General features: G+C 43.3%; 1 protein-coding gene across 4 annotated transcripts in view; it reads left to right on the top strand.

Moving 5' to 3' along the window:
- Window positions 1-6,411: 6,411 nt before the first annotated feature.
- The window catches only part of ASAH2 (N-acylsphingosine amidohydrolase 2), a 64,697-nt gene continuing 54,118 nt past the window's right edge, over window positions 6,412-16,990 (top strand). For 2 of the 4 annotated variants that reach the window (XM_065552027.1, XM_005292550.4), the window contains exon 1: window positions 6,485-6,608. The gene's annotated coding sequence lies outside the window, so the exon portion shown is untranslated. Of the gene's footprint in view, window positions 6,609-16,990 lie in introns of all 4 variants that reach the window. The other 2 variants (XM_024107258.3, XM_042856857.2) reach the window with 2 other exon arrangements.

The following is a 16,990-nucleotide window of genomic DNA, read 5'->3' as shown; positions in this document are numbered from 1 at the left end:
GACAGTATGCAATTACAGCTGCATCAAGAGAAGAGACAAATGTAAGAAAAAGAGAGTCCATCTTCTGATGAGACGCCTAGCTCCATATCTATTGATAATGATAATTGGGGATCACCCACACCCAGTAAGGGGTTCTGTCACCTCCTACCTTGTGACATTCGGTGCCTCTATGCTGCCATGGTTCAAACCCTGACACTAGTAACCAGCCTACAAGCATAAAGGTCTCACTGGCTTCCACCCACCTATTTACTCCTTGCAGGGTGACCCCAATAGCCCTTCTAGTCCCAAGTCTCTCCTTCCCTATTAACAGGGTTTGCAGTGTTTTATTTTCTTTTTCTCAGACTAGTAATTCATGGTTACACAGAGTGGGGGAAACTCCTTCCTTCCTTCCTTAGGCCATGTCTATACTTACAAGCTTACAGAGGCATAGGTGTACTGATCCAACTGTGTAGCTGTAAGAGCACTCGTGTCCCCATGTTATGCCAATGGGAGAGCAGCTCTCTTGTTGACATAATAAAACCTGTTCAATGAGCAGCAGTAGCTAAGTCTGACATAGCGCTTTGCACACAGGTGCTTATGCCAGCAAAACTTATCTTGCTCAGGGGTGTGTTGCACATCCTGTGTGACAAAAGTTTTGCTGACATAAATGCTATTTTAGACATAACCCCAGTTTTGGGAAAGCATGGCCTTCTTTTCAGTTTCTATGTCTTTCCATTACTTTAATGGTCCACCATTCTCTTTCCCTGGGTTGTACAATGTTAGATGTTTGGAGTTAGTTTAATGTAAGCAATTAGCCTGGGAGGTGCCCCTCCCTGCCTAATTGCTTCCCCATACTCCTGTGAGGTGATGCTGTAGTTGCACACCCTATTTACAATTACAGTTTTCTAAGTGTATATACATGCATAATTCATCTTCGAATGACAATCAAGTTCAAAACTTTACTAGCTTTTATAAAAGCCTTATGTGACACATATTTATACCCAACAACATTGTATACAACCAGTTGATTCACTTGCTTGTTTTGGGGAGGTTCACACCCTTGTTCTCCTCTGCCTGGCCCCGGATTGTTCTGGTATTCATATACAGTGTAATGGGATATGCAAGCACCAGAAGAAGAAGAAATGGCTATTCTGCTTCTCATAACAGTTTGTTCTTTGAGATGTGTTACATATGTGCATTACATGGCCCATCCTCCTTCCTCAACACCTTGGAGTCTATCAGTGGTATTCCAGTGTAAAGGAACTGAAAGATGATCAGTGTGGCTCTCCTTTTTATGCCCTTCATTTGTAGCATGAGGAAGCCAGAGAGTAAATGGGGCCACACCTACGGGTACCACTAGGGGATACTCTCTGGCATCCGTGCATGAGATACACATACACCTACAGTGTAATGGTCATATGCAACTCACCTTAAACAGCAGTTACGAGATGGGGAGTTATCAATTCTTAAAAGTGCTCATATGGTGCCAGTTTCTGGACAATCTCCATTATGCCTTGTTTTAGGTGGGGCCCCAGTCTCTTTCAGCTATTTTAAATGAAGGGTGTGTTCACACCTAATGGGTTTCAATAAAATATATCCCAGATCATAACATTTGCATCTACAGGGCTAAAATGTTGATCTAAAAATTAACAAAACTTAGATGTTGATAATGTTTGGGAAAGATTCCAGATCTCAGGGGTAAGTGATGAGATTGTCTAGATTTTTCATGATCACACATGAAAGATCATTGGCATTTCTATGAATATATGAGCATTACATTAAGTTGAATCTGCTCCATTCTGCATTATACTATCTTACTGCATGAATTTTGCTAAAGATGTTTTGATTTGCACAGTGAGTTTTCATTAAAGAAACCTGTCTTGATTAATACTTTCTGTTATAGTTGGCAGCAAATAACTGTTGGGTAACTGGAATTACTCTTGTCCAGTGGATGCCGTGTGAAAATGGGATGGAGAGGATTTGGGAACATGGAAAATAAAATTCAAGGTGTGAGACAAAACTGGACTACCCATGAGTAAAGGGGGCAATTAAGGATAAAGGAGAAGCTACGTGATTTCTTTACATCAATATCCACCACCCAGGATGTTGGAAAGATACCTATTTAGTTCCAGGTAATAAAGAGGGAAACTATCAGAAACTAATGCTTCAAAAGAGGAAATACTGTAACAAATTGATAAATTAACCAGCAACAGGACACTAGGACCAGATGGTGTATGAGTTCTGAAAGATAGGGCAAGTTAAAATTTAACCTGCAGGGACCATAAACCAATGTGCAGCGTCTGAACATTTGGAGTTTGATACAATAATTAGAGAATAACCACTGTAATATATCACATGGTCCCCATAATCAAGGAGAACTTGTCTATGTGTCTCTGAAATTGTTCAGATATGGTATATTTTCTTTGGTTCTGCCATCCTAATTTTCGAAAGAAGTTACAAAGAGCTGCTCACGATCATTTAGAAAAAACATATGCACGGGAGTCTCAGTTTCAGTCTGGGGTCTCGTATTCCGAGGGTGAGGGAGGTTGGAACTCTTCTAGCTCTTAAAATTTTCAGCCCTTTTAGACACTGGCAGCTGGGCATGAGCCCATCTCCTAGGCTGCATTGGAACTGCCATGCCCTCAGTCTCCTTTAGACCTCCTCAGACCCTTTATGACCACAGTTAGCATAGTTGCTTCCCCGCAGAAGCTTTGTCTGATGCTGCTCCATCTCTTTTCTTGGAGACTGTATTTACTTTTGACCGTTCTACTGGATCCTTTACTGGTCTCTCATCAATCATTCCAATTAGGCTGTTTTTTCAGTTGGCTTCAGATATAGATTGTTCCCCCAGTCTCTCTTGAAACTGGGTTGTTTGCTTGCTAAGAGCAGTTGCTCTGTCTCTAGATGACTTGTTCCGGGCAGGATTGTGTAGGTGCAATTAATATTTCTCTTGTTTCTCTTTTTCTTAGTAAATCACATCATTCCTGCAATGTTTTAGAGGACCCCTGGCTGCAGCTATTGAATAATATAAATTATTTTCTCTAGTTTTGTTGAGGCATGTTCCCCTGTCAGTAGTGGGAGGCTCTAAAGGATGGATGCTATATTTCCTGCTTGCCAGGAAAGGACTTTGAGGTCAGAGTCAGAAAAGTGTTTTGAGGCAAGAGGATCAGTGTTTTGTGCCAGACCCCTCCACCCAGGCATGATGTGCACAAATGCATAAATCAATACGTTGCATTCTTACTTTGGCACACTGACAGTGCGTGTAAAGCCAGGTGCCTCTAAATCACTCCTGGCTTATAAGCCTTAACACTTTGAGGCCAAATGCCCTGGGACATCGCCCTCCCATCTCAGAGCCCCATGTAGACAAGTAGAAATCCTATGTGCATGGTATCTAAAAAGAAAAATTTAGAACAGTACGGGCTGCTTAGGTGCTTGAGGGTTTTCAAATCCAGTAACTTCATTTAGGCAAAACATCGGAAGCTGAGCACTTTTGAAAATCTGGCTCTGGGCTGTGATATAAATGCTTTCAAAATACATAAATAGGGTGTGACAGACCAGTTGGGTACAACAAAGTAGTAGAAGGCAGATATACTGGCCACTGGATTAGCAGTTTTCTGTTCCCTGAGTGACCAGAGCAGGGGCTGTTCTAGATTAATGAGAACACCTGACTCCAATTAACCTGCAAAGAGTCAGGTGAGTCCATTAAGGTAATGTGAACACCTGACTCTAATTAAGGCCCTTTTGATACTATAAAAGGGTTCACTCCAGTTAGGCTGGGGAGAGCCAGGGAGCGGAAGTGCGGCTGAAGGGCTGGTTAATGAAGACACCCCCAAACCATCGGTAAGGGAGCCCTAAGGTAAGGGTGAAGAAGGGAGAAGCAGGAGAGCTGTAGGGAAGTAGCCCAGGGAAATGTAGCAACTCTGGCAGTGAAAGATTGGCTGCCAACAGCTGCTACCATTAGGATCCCTGGGCCGGAACCCGGAGTAGAGGGCGGGCCCGGGTTCCCCCCAACCTGCCACTATGAAAACACCTCCTGGGAAGGGAAGACAGGCCCCTGTCAGGAGAGGAGGCTAAACTGTTCTGAAATAACCCCTAGAGACAAGAGAGACTGTGGGAGTTCTCACACCAACCTCCTTGCTGGCTTATGATGAAAAGGGCTCAGTAGACTGTAACCCTGGCCCTAGAGAGAGAAGGGCTACTGGGAGGGTCGCAGTGAGACACTGAGGCTAGCATAAACCGCCTAGAAGCGCTGGACCCACGGGGACAAGGTCAGAGCTCTGCCACAAGGGTTAAAGTATTTTTAAAATACATACAGAATGTGCAACACCTGTTCACAATCTGAAAGATCTTTGAACTCTCCTAGAACCTCTGTCCTGCAAATACTAGACACCAAATCAAGATCCTTTTGAGTAGTTAAACTGTGATTTAAATTCTAGGGCTTAGTTCTATCTCCCTTACATTGCATAGTATCTTTGTTTCACAAATGGTGTTATTGGCATTGATTGGACTACTTACACAGTAAGGCACTAGGAGAGAAACAAGAACCAGTTCTCCAAGCTCTTACAGCAAATCATATTGCTTGCTGCCAGCAGTGTTTGCAGGACTGGGCTCATAGCCTGGGCGTTTATGAAACACTTCTTTTTGAATAAATTGAAAAACATTGTTTTTGTTCTAGAGAGACTACTTGATTATTAGATAAGCTTAACTTGGGCCATAAAGAAAGAAAAAGCTATCCTTCAATTCCAGTTGATAGAATTAATTTAGAAATTAAAAAATACACATTCAGTTAATTAAAAGTTGAAAATCAATGAATGGTCCTCACTGGTTTCAGAGAACGTTTAATAATGGTTTGGATATTGCAAAATGACCTTCAGTGGCTGTCTCTGAAAGATGCAATATATTTAAATAGGATAATAGATCAATCTGCAGAAATAAATATTACATACTAATTCAAATATATTATTAATGGAAATTAACTGGGTGTCTTCAAAGAGCATGACCTATAGTCAAGCTCTAGATGCAAAACCAGCTGGAAATAGTAATAGTAAATTGTAAATACAAAAATAATAGTTGTCAATCTGAGTAGTATTACACCTTCATGTCAACTGTTTGAAATGGGCTACCCTCATTACCATTACAAAAGTGATTTTTCCGCCCTTGGCTTCCACCTTAATTGAATTGTCTCATTAGCACTGACCCCCCCCCCACTTGGTAAGGCAACTTCCTTACCAGTGTGGTGCTGTGCTCTATTCAATGTTGATATCAGTTGGCTGTGTGCGTGTTCCCTCTGTGTGCTGCCCCGGCTCGGCGCAGATAGCTGACACAGCAGACCCCGAGAGAACCCCCAATGGCCACAGACTCTCGTAACATACGAAGGTACCTGGCCAGGTTTATTGTTGAAGAGAAACACAGTCTCTAGCTCCCCAGATTAGATATCCAAGGTGCTGCTAGCTAGTACATATGTGCTCCCTGGCAATGGACTGGCTCAGTCAGTGGCGGGACTTTCCACTGCCCCCTAGGCCAGACAAAGACGTCCACTCAGGGATGCATTCTTATATACAGGTACAAACAAATTACACATCACTCCTGACGTATTGAGGTGCAACCCCTCTATGTAGCAAGGTACAACCCCTCTACGCAGTAATACCCCGCCTCTCACCTTGTACATGTTGGTTTGAACAAAACAACTCTATCCATCATATTACACTTTTGATCCTGTCTTTAGGATGGGTCAGATTGTTCCTTGTTATTTGCATGGAATGTGCAAGTATCAGAGTGTTCCCATACCAAATGTTTATATCTCTAGTAACCAATACTGTGTAGGTATATGTTTATGCAACATCAGCCCTTTCCTTGCCAGCTTCTGTGAGCAGGGCCTGCCTCTGGCTCACAGCATAACTTTGCTTTTTGTTAGCAAAGTCTTGACCATTACTTTAGCTCAGGCTTTAGGCCTCTTACTGGGCTTCTGATACAAGGCTTTATGTTTCAGGGTCTCATCGTACTACACTCCCATCTTTTCAAGTACTGTATATATATACCTGCTACTGTATTTTCCACTCCATGCATCTGATGAAGTGGGTTTTAGCCCACAAAAGCTTATGCCCAAATAAATGTGTTAGTCTCTAAGGTGCCACAAGGACTCCTCGTTGTTTTTGCTGATACAGACTAACACGGCTACCACTCTGAAACCTACTCAATCTGAGAGGCCCCAGATAGAGTGAGAGGCAGTTGACCGTGCAGACACAGGAGTTTGGATTGACTGGGAGCTCCAGTAAGGACAATTTTTTTCTTTAAAAATGTAAACAACGTGGGGAGGAGTTATAAGGCTATGTTCAGCAATGGATAAGTAAAAAGATAGTAACTAGTGGTTAGGAGTGTAACTGCTATAGGAGCAGGGTTTTAACAAGACCTACATTCCAAACCAGTCCCTTTGAGGTTTGAGTGTTAGAAGTGAGTGAGTCATACACTAGGCCATCTGACTGAGTAAGTTGGTGGGAGGGTCAAAGTCCTTGTGTGCTGTACTAGTTTGATATAAATACAGAGATAGCTAATGAATGTGCTTCTCGAGATGAAAGGCAATTGACAGAGTGAGTACTGAGGAGTTTGGACTTCAGTGGAAGTTCCAGTCAGTGAGTATCTTTTTTTAAATTAATTAAAAATCTTTAAAAATTTTGTTTTGGAATATAACTGCAGTCTTTAAAGACAAGCAAAATAAGTGGCTGATTATATAGGCGATAACTCCAGAGGAGCAGCTGAAAACTGTTATGTTCTGTATTAATTATTTTGAAGCTGCCTGGGAATCATGGAAGTGTAGGACTGCAAGGGAACCCTGATCGATCATCTAGTCCAGTCCCCTGCACTCATGGCAGGATTAAGTATTATCCAGACCATCCCTGACAGGTGTTTGTATAACCTGTTCTTAAAAACCTCCAATGACAGAGATTCCAGAACCTCCCTAGGCAATTAATTCCAGATATTAACTATCCTTACAATAAGGAAGTTTTTGTAATGTCTAATCTAACTCCCCCTTGCTGCAATTTAACCAGTTACTTCTTGTCCTGTCCTCAAGTGGCTCAGAAAAACAATTTATCACCCTCCTCTTTATAACAAACTTTTACTGTTATCGTGTTAGAATGAGCCTAAACATGATCAAAATTATGCTTGTTGGAAAAGTTGAGAAATGTGAGCAGCTGAATATTTGATTGAGAGAGTCTTCAGAGTGCTGGGAATGGTCTAGAGGCCAGCTAGTATTTTCATACATTTGTAAAGTATATATTGTGACTGGTTAGCAGCACTTTGTTTTGAATTTTATTAATGTATTTATTTCCAATTATCTTTTATTTTGCAATGTTTTCTCTACTATGCCAATAAAATCTGCTTTTATTGCCCCAAACTGGAATTGGACATTGAAAGTGTAAGTTGTGGCCAGTCACTGTTAGGGCACTTCAAGGAGAATGAATTTGAAGTCAGAGGGTCTGGAATCAGATAACGAGTAAGCTTGAGACCTACTCAGGAGCAAAAGGAAGGTATACTTGCTTTCTTGAAACTGTACCTAAAAAGTCTGGAAAATAATGATGTAAGTATGGAAATGGCCAACAACTTGGATGTGCTAGGATTGTTATAGCAAGGCAGAGGCCAATTTCTCAGTGTTTTTCAATAAAAGATTGGCCTGAAAGCGAGAAATGAAAGATACATATCAGATATAAATCCCTCTTAGCCATTAAGTCCTTTCAATCGAATGAGTTTTTAAAGGCACTAGACTATAGGAAAAGGATTAAATGAATATTCCGATTACTCACTAGGAGCCCCATAGATGTATAAAAACAAATCAGAAAAGCAGCTAACTATAACTTAACTAAAAATAGTATAAACTTAAACATTAGTGATTGTTAGGGGGGACATCAATTTTGATCACAGGGGTTTTTCTTCTTTCCATGTGTCATATAAATATCTGTGCAAGTTGTGTATATAAGTGTATGCCTTAGGGCCAGGTGCTAGCTTGCACTATTGCAGATGTACAAGCTGTATGAGGCGATAGAGTACATTGATCTATTTCCTTTCTTGTATTCTTCGGAAAGTGGCAGCCATTATGCTGAATTGAGCTGTCCCATATTGAAAAGGGGCATGAGGTTGAGAATGTTGCCATTTCCCTTCTCCTCTACCTCATGGACCTGTTTTTCCTACTTTGATCAAGTTTTTAAATCATTTTCATTACCATGGTAACTAATGCCTTCCAAGAAAAATCAAACCCTTCGCAGGCACTGCTTTGGGAACGTGCACACTTTCGTATTCAAACTGTGTGTGTGTGCGTGTGTGTGTGTGTGTGTGTGTGTGTGTGTGTGTGTGTGGAAATAGTGAAGCAGTTTGTTTCTGTTGATCTAGCATGTAACAATGGTTGATCTAGTGCTCTCCCAAGAGCATCTAGTGCCATTCACCTTGGGCACAGCTACACTAGAGAGTTGACAGTGGCATAGCTGCACTAATGCATAGCTAAGTCGATGCAGAGCTCTTAACTACTCCAGCCCCCGCAAGTTTCTCCCACCGACAGCACTGTCTACACCGGTGCTCATGCTGGTGTAACTTATGTCACTGTGGGGTCGGGGGTGTATGTGACTTATTCACACACACCCTGCAGCAACGTAAGTTAAGCCGCTATAAGCTGTAGTGTAGACATAGCCTTTGTCTTTGTTCCCTGATTGCTGGAATCAATGTACATTCTGTCTGAAGCATCTGTTACTGGCTGCTGTCAGATGGGTTACTGGTCTAGATGAGCCACAGATTTGATCTAATATGTCTTTCACTATGGCCATGTCTACACTAGAGACCTTGCAGCGGCAGAGCTGTACTGGCTCAGCTGTGTTTCTGTATGATCTCCCATGTAGCTGCTGTATGCTGACAGGAGAGAGCTCTCCTGTCAATATAAGGAAACCACCCCCAATGAGCGGCGGTAGCTATGTCGGCCGGGGAAGCTCTCCCACCGACACAATACTGTCCACACTGGTGCTTCTGTCGGTGTAAGTAACGTCGCTCGGGGTGTGGTTTTTTTCACACCCCTGAGGGACATAGGTTATACCGACAAAAGGGCTAGTGTAGATGTAGTCTTGTCCTGTCCTCAAATGTACTGTTACTTTACATTTGTCTCCAACAAGAGATCAGTTAATATTGAGATCTCTAACTTACAGAGGGGACTGAACTGTTCCCCACCCATCCCTCAGATCAGAGGAGTGCAAAGACCCATTGGGTCCTCTGCCAATGCAGCTCAGCCTCACCTGTGATCAGTACCCCAATGTGTGGATGAAGGGATGGTCTTTGTGATGGGCCCATAGTTGATGGTATTTTGTGAAGTCCAGGTATGGCAGCATTCAGAATATAGGAATTTTCTTTTAGGAGGCTGCCTGTCTTGGCTCTGTATGTTAATCAAATTTAGCCTATTATTTTCTTGTATCCCTTGTGGTTGTTTATACTCTCCCATGGGTTTGGTCAGATTCAGGCTGCCACGTATTGTTGTGGGAATGACACACTTTCAGCAGTTCTGTCACACCCCTGCACGCCTGCTTGGATGTCACACATTCTATTCTAGATGTAGGTTGTTAGTTACTGTAGCATCTTGAGCACCTTCCTGTAGTGCAACATGACTATACTTCTGTCACCTGTTTGCTCTCTCATCCTCTCCCTTGAGAGAGAAGCGTGTGAAGTGCAGTGTCTTGTTTTGGTAAGTTTGTTTGATTCTTTGGTTGTTTTTCTGGACCTTTTTTACATACATGTTTGTGTTTATACTAGAGAAGGCAAGTTCAAATAAATGGACCTTTCATTTGAAGTGGAAAGTGGTGAGGTTTGGGATAGCCCTTAGTTCCTAGGGGAGTTCATTGCACGCTCTCATACCATCCCACATAGACAAGCTTTACTCTTATTGTTGTTGACCACAGTCTTCATCCTGGAACTTTAAACAGGCTTTTAGGTATCCTGGACCCCAACCATAGAGTGCTTTAAAGAAAAAGACAGAGACCTTGAACTGTGTCAAAATTCTGTGGGAAACCTGTGTCAAGAACAGAGGACAGGTGTGATGTGCTCACGGTAGCCTGTGTTGCTGATGAGATGTGATGCAGTGTTTTGTACTAGCGGAGTTTCTTAAGTGTTGAAGGTTTCATGCCCAGGTATACTGCATTTCTGTAGTCCAGCTGAGAGGTGACAAGGCATAAATGACAGAGGCCAGGTCTGCATTCACCAGGATGGGACAAAGTCTCCTAGCTAACCAGAGATAGTAGAAAGCATTACTTGCTTCTGTTGCAATGTGAGAGCTGTGTCAGTGAGGAATCCAAGACCACTGCTAAACTACTGACTGAATTGACCAATTATGGATGTGAACCTTCAATCACCGCACTTTGGCTGCAAATTCAGAATACTTTCTTCTGTCTAGCTGCATTGCCTCTTTTTGCTCAGGTTCAGCTTCAGCTGGCTGTTCTTCATCCATGATCTGATCTTGTCCAACTTTTATTTTTTTAAATCACAAGGTGAATACAACTATATAGAGCTGTGATGTACTTTTCTAGTTCAGAATGATTCCTCCACATCCACTACAGACGCTCTGCATGGCAGTAGTGGGTGAAAAATCTCTAAGGGCAGAGACTGTTACACTCTGGAATCCTTCTGAAGGGAAGATTTTTTTTAAGACATGACAATGCATTCTAATTTGATGTAGGCCCTTCATAAAAATCAAATTATACCACAAAATATTTCAGAAAGTCAGTTGAAACCTAGCGAGAAGACGACGGCAAGGTTTGTAGATGGAAACTGATTCAGTTGTTCAGGAAAGGTGGTGGTGGTGTTTTTTGTGGAAAGCGACAGCTGGACGGGACAGCACACACAAAAGAACAACTTCCAGGTAGGCATTGAGAGTTATGAGAAGACACAACTCTGATTATTGGGAAGGGATTGCTAGAGTGCTGGCATCCCAACCAGGTGAAATTCTGCATGGTTGCGTTAGTGGGAAGATCTCTCTCTGAGGCCTTGGCTACACTTACCGGCAAGTTCGACGGCTGGAAATCGAACTTCTGGGTTCGACTTATCGCGTCTAGTCTGGACGCGATAAGTCGAACCCGGAAGTGCTCGCCGTCGACTGCGGTACTCCAGCTCGCCGAGAGGAGTACCGCGGAGTCGACGGGGGAGCCTGCCTGCCGAGTGTGGACCAAGGTAAGTTTGAACTAATTCGAAATAAGGTACTTCGAACTTCAGCTACGTTATTCACGTAGCTGAAGTTGCGTACCTTAGTTCGAATTAGGGGGGGTAGTGTAGACCAAGCCTGAGAGGAGGAATAGAAGCTATATATTGTTACATGGGTTAACATTTGCATTTCTTTGCTTGTCAGATGTATTATGTATGCAACAATCTGAACTGATACAGAATGTAGTGTTGGCATTTCTGAATTTAGTTTCTTTAGTTTTAGACAGGATCTTCCAACAAAGCAACAACTCATTTCACAAAGATCCTGCTTTTTATGGAAGTATTGGGTTGGCAAAAGAGACTGTTATGTCTCTCAGATGAAGATATATCAGCAATCAACCACACACTAAACATGAGCTTCTCCATTATTAATAACTCCTCTTCCCACTCCCCACCCCCAGTGGTGGCTGGGGAAAGATATGCTCCTAGATTTCCTGAGCAGTGCATGAAAAAAGATGTAGCCATGCCATTATAGCAGACACAAAAGATTAAAGGAAAAAAGTTATCCTCTGTCTTTAGTCCAATACCTCAGCCAAATAACGGCACCCAGAAGCGTTATTGTTTGCCAACATGTTTGTTTTTGTGGAGTTCCATAAGCCATTCCTCCCCACTGAGAAAGTCACAGATTTCCCCCTCAGGAGGTCCAGAGCAGTGGGACAGGTGTGGTTGAAGGCAGAAATCTATTTTTTTGCACCCAGCACAAGAAGCAGGAAGATAACTGGGGAAACTAATGGGGACCCGGGTATTTGAAGGAATATGGTACCACTTGAGAGGGAGGGAGGGAGCATGGGGCTTGTTTGAAAGGAAGGAATGGGAGAACCTAAGGCAGCTAAGGGGAAGGGTAGGGGGTCTGGAGTTGAGTCTCAAAGAGGGGGGCCTGGACCAGCCAACATTCTGCTCCTACTACTGAATGTTCCGCCCTCCTTCCCCTCCTGATCCCCCCCACTGCTTTTGCCTTAAACCATTAGCCTCCTTCTTGAGCCCTCTGCCCCTGAATTGGTGGCTGAATATGCCAAAAGTATGCAGAGGTATTCCCCTCCTGTCACCAGAAACAACTGTGACCCTGGTAACAGATGCATCTACCAAAGGTTGGGGAGCCCATCTGGATCAACTTAGGCTCAGACACTCTGTAAATCTCTGGAAGTTTTGCTCCATATAAATATATTGGAGCTTCAAGCCATTCAGAGAGCATGCAAGATGTTCATTTCCACCATCAAGAACTCCCTGAGACTGCACCCTAAATTCATGCCGAAGGTTTTATCTGTCTGTATTCCACTTCAGACAGACTATTCATCTTCTGGTATTCTTTCTGAAACTACATTCTTACAAAGCAGAAGAGAAGCAGCATAGCTTGGATATTTGGAGGGCCTTATCCATTCACCTGGAATGTGCAGACTTTCAGGTCCTAGCCTTTTTGTAGCCTTTGCTGAAAGGATTAAAGGGCAGCTGATTACAGCCCAGGATATGCCACACTGGATTTCTGACTGTATCAAGCTGTGCTGTAATCTATCAAAGGTTTCTCCTTCTCTGAGAATGAGTTTATTCCACTCATTCCGCTTCACCAACCTTCTTGAGCAATGCATCAGTTGGGACATTTGCAAAGTGGCAATGTGGTTTCTGTATGTACTCTTTCCAGACACTACACTATCACTCAAGCATCCCAGGAGGATTCCAGTTTATTTAGGGAGTATTAACAAGTTGACAAATACTTGCCATGTAAACATCACAGACAAAACAATAATTGCTACAACAGTGAGCTTTTGTCCAGAGAAGCATATAGTAATATAATCATCACATCTCTTTATTAACAGTATGTTACCTTATTTGAGACAGTATCTTTACACTATTCATTACAAGCCATTTTTGAGTTGATAATTATAGCCAGGAGTTAGAATTTGGTATTTTAGTTACAAAATCGTATATTTTTTTTAAAAGTGACCACGTATTTTGCATTTGTATTCTATATTTTTCCGTAACTACTAAAGCTCTTCTGTTTGATTTTTATATGCTTCCTCTCTACCTGAAAATAGTGGGTATATTCACAGGGATGACACTTTTTAATGCTATGATCAATCACATATTGAATGTGTGTAAAAATTATCAGGATATGGCAGTCCAGAATGTAGTAAAATAATTTAAATTCTCTACTTTTTTATAAAAGTCATATTTTGGTATATATGCATCCGAAGAAGTGGGCTGTAGTCCACGAAAGCTTATGCTCTAATAAATTTGTTAGTTTCTAAGGTGCCACAAGTACTCCTATATTTTGGTATAGTTCTGATAACAGCAGAGTAGATAAGAGTATTTGGTTTTTGTAACACCTTTCATAATGGAATGCTCTTGGAGCACTTTACCAAGTAATGATTTAAATGCTTGTATTACACTCTCTGTATAGGCTAACAGACTGATTGTTAATCACTCAGCAGTGGTTCACACACAGCCTTGGCCTTCAGAAACATTATCAAAATTCTGCTTTTTTCACCCCTCTTGCCATCCCATCTAGAACCTCTTGGTCCTTTCATGCTTTCTATTAGCTATGTTCTCTAGCAGGAATTTCACTGCCTGCTAAAAGGCAGGATATGGAATGATGGTCCAATGATTACAGCACTAGTCTGGGACTCAAGAGATGGTTTCCTGCTCCATCACATAGGGTATGTATACATTTGAGCTGGGAAGTGTGATTCCCAATTTGCGTAGACATATTCATGCTAGCTCTGCTTGAGGGTTTTGCAGGGATTGATTCTTGGCCCCATGCTATTTAACATTTTTATCAACAACCTGGAAGAAAACATAAAATCATCACTGATAAAGTTTGCAGACAACACAAAAATTGGGGAGAGGTAAACAATGAAGAGGACAGGTCACTGATAGAGAGTGATCTGAATTGCTTGGTAAACTGAGTGCAAGCAAACAATATGCATTTTAATATGGCTATATGTTATTGTATACATCTAGAAGCTAAGAATGTATAACATACTTATGCAATGGGGGTGTCTATCCTGGGACTCAACAACTCTGAAAATGATTTGAGAGGTGCTGGATAATCAGCTGAACATGGGCTCCCAGTGTGATGCTGTGGCCAAAAGAGCTAATGCTACCTTTGAATGCCTAAACAGGGGACTCTCTAGTATGAGTAGAGAGGTTATTTTACCTCTGTATTTGGCATGGTGAGATTGCTGCTCAAATACTGTGTCCAGTTCTGGTGCCCACAATTCAAGAAGGACGTTGATAAACTGGAGAGGTTTCAGAGAAGCGCTACAAGAATGATTAAAGGATTAAAAAACCTGCCTTATCGTGATAGACTCAAGGAGCTCAATCTATTTGGCTTAACAAAGAGAAGGTTAAGGGATGACTTGATCACAGTTTATGAAACCTATGTGGGAAACAAATATTTGATAACAGGCTCTTCTATCTAGCAGAGGTATAACATGATCTAATAACTGGAAGTTGAAGGTAGACAAATTCAAACTAGAAATAAAGCTTTTTTTTTTTTTTTTTTTTTTTAAACAGTGAGATTAATAAACCACTGCACCAGTTTACCAGGGTTGTGGTGGAGTCTTCATCACTGGCAATTTTTAAAACAAGATAGGTTTTTTTTCTGAAAGAGATGCATGAGGAATTCTTTGAAGGTCAGACTAGATGATCACAATGGTCCCTTCTGGCCTTGGAATCTATGAATCTGCAGAATGGGATAATACTTCCTTTCCTCATCAGGGAGCTGTGAGGATATATACAATTGTGAAGCGCTCAGATACTATGGTAATGGGGGGGGGGGGCATATATAAGTACCTAAGAGAAACAAATACCTTTCTAGAAACCTCAGCTCCATTCAATCATTCCAATTCCAGAATTTTCTATCTGATTGCCACTGTAGCTGGGATCCCCAGGCCCTTTTAAATCGCCCAAGTGGGCGGCAGGGCAGCAGGGCTCCTAGATGTTGCAGGGTGATACTGGTGGTGGTGAAGGCAGCTGGGCAGGCATTGGAAGTTCTGGCCGTGCTGGAAGAGCTCGCCCAGCAGCGCAGCCGGCAGCTTGCTGGGCACCAGCCAGCGCAGGTGCAGCACCACCAAAATGTCAGGCAGACTGTGTCTGCGTGGGCTGGGGGCCCATTGACTGTTCTGCCTTGGGGCCCGGAATTGCTGTTGGTGGTCTTGAAGTGTCATGACAAGACTTGTCATGTGACAAAGTCAGACCAGACAGCTGTAAGAGAGAGTGGAAGAAGGCCCTAGAATGTAAAGGTCCTTTTCCCCATGAGCTGAAAAAAGGTAACCTCAGGTCAGCTAGGGACACTTGAGTCCAATTAAGGGCTGGTGAGAGAGAGGGAGGAGGGATGAGAGACAAGCTGCAGCAGGCTAGTAGCAGTGGGAGGAAAAGGATTCTCCTGGGTGGAAGGCTGCTCTCCTCCCTATAGGGGAAGCAACCCAGCTAACAGCCTGTTCAGAGCAGAACTGGCACCAGAAGCCAACGTAACAAGGCAACATCCCAGAGAAGGGACAGGGAAAGGTACTCCCTTTTTGGTTATGAATTTGTTTCTGTTGTTTGGCTGAAGCGTACTTGTTGGGCCTATCCTGAGGCCCACCCTGCAAAACATTGAAAAATAAAATCTGAGTGAGGAATAAAAGCTCTGTGGTGTGGGACAGATTTACTCCAGGCACCCCACCACCAGAGAGGGAAAAGCTGAGCCCGGCGAGATGAAGGATGTGCCTTGCCATAGTCATGACTGTGACAGACTCTCAGCACAGCTGGCTGTTCTCTTTTTTTGTATTGTTATCCTCCCCCCAGCCCTTATTTTTTTAATCTTGCAACATAGTTGAAAGACTACAACTACACTAAATTTCATAGTGCTGGAAGAGATCCTGGGCCATGCAACACACCAGGCACGTTAGCTAGGACTAGGTGCTCTTCCGTGGGAATCCTGCCCCAGTTTTGGCTTTATCTAAATAGTAAACAGAAGAGGCTACAACGTCTTGACACTGCTGCTGCAGGAAGGCTCTGCTGATGAGCAAGCAGTGGCACGGATTTGAAGCGAAGTTTTGTCCAGTTTGTGCCATCAAAATACTAGTGCTAAGGGGCAGCTGTTTACGGAAGAAGATTCTTGTGAAAGTGTATCGGACATGGAGCGCAAAAGTCTGCACAAAGAAGTACTTTTTTAGGAGAGGGTTCACCACTGAAGGTACATACAGTGAACTTCCCAGATATGATGCTTTATGTAGGTGAGGGAATGGTCCACTATTGTGGTGAACTTTCCTGGCTTATACACTACCCTGGTGAAATGGGCTAGCGAAAGGATCTGAGTCCTTGCTCCCAATTCCTTTACCCAGAGGCCTGCCTGACCTCAAGGGCTCCCCTTCCACTTTCCTGTCTGGCAGAGTCCTTGTAACCCAAACAAGTCTGGGCCCAGGATTTCAGGGGGGGGGTTGGCCCCCATCTTGGCGTGGTCACTTAGGGCAGGGCCGGCTCTAGGTTTTTTGCTGCCCCAAGCAAAAAAATTTTTGGCTGCCCCCTCCAGCCCACCAGTGGCCCCCCCCACCCGCACCCCCTGCTGCCCCAGCACTGGGCTCCCCCCCAAATGTGGGATCCGCTACCAGCACACGGGCGGCCAAGGCTTGGCCTAGCCGTGACTCTGTCCCCATGCGGGTGGAGCTGCTGGGCGGCGCAGATTGGGAGTACTTCCAGGTGGCAGTGCGGCTGCAGGGCGGCGCGGAGAACATGGCCCCTCCCTGGGCTTTGCGGCGCTGCTGGTGGCCAAGGTGGATCAGTTTGTGCTCACCGCCCTCACCCCTGACATGCT

Source organism: Chrysemys picta, chromosome 7, assembly GCF_011386835.1.
Source record: "Chrysemys picta bellii isolate R12L10 chromosome 7, ASM1138683v2, whole genome shotgun sequence".
NCBI lineage: Eukaryota > Metazoa > Chordata > Testudines > Emydidae > Chrysemys > Chrysemys picta.
The sequence above is the reverse complement of the archived record's forward strand: the minus strand, read 5'-3'. Positions and strand labels throughout refer to the sequence as shown.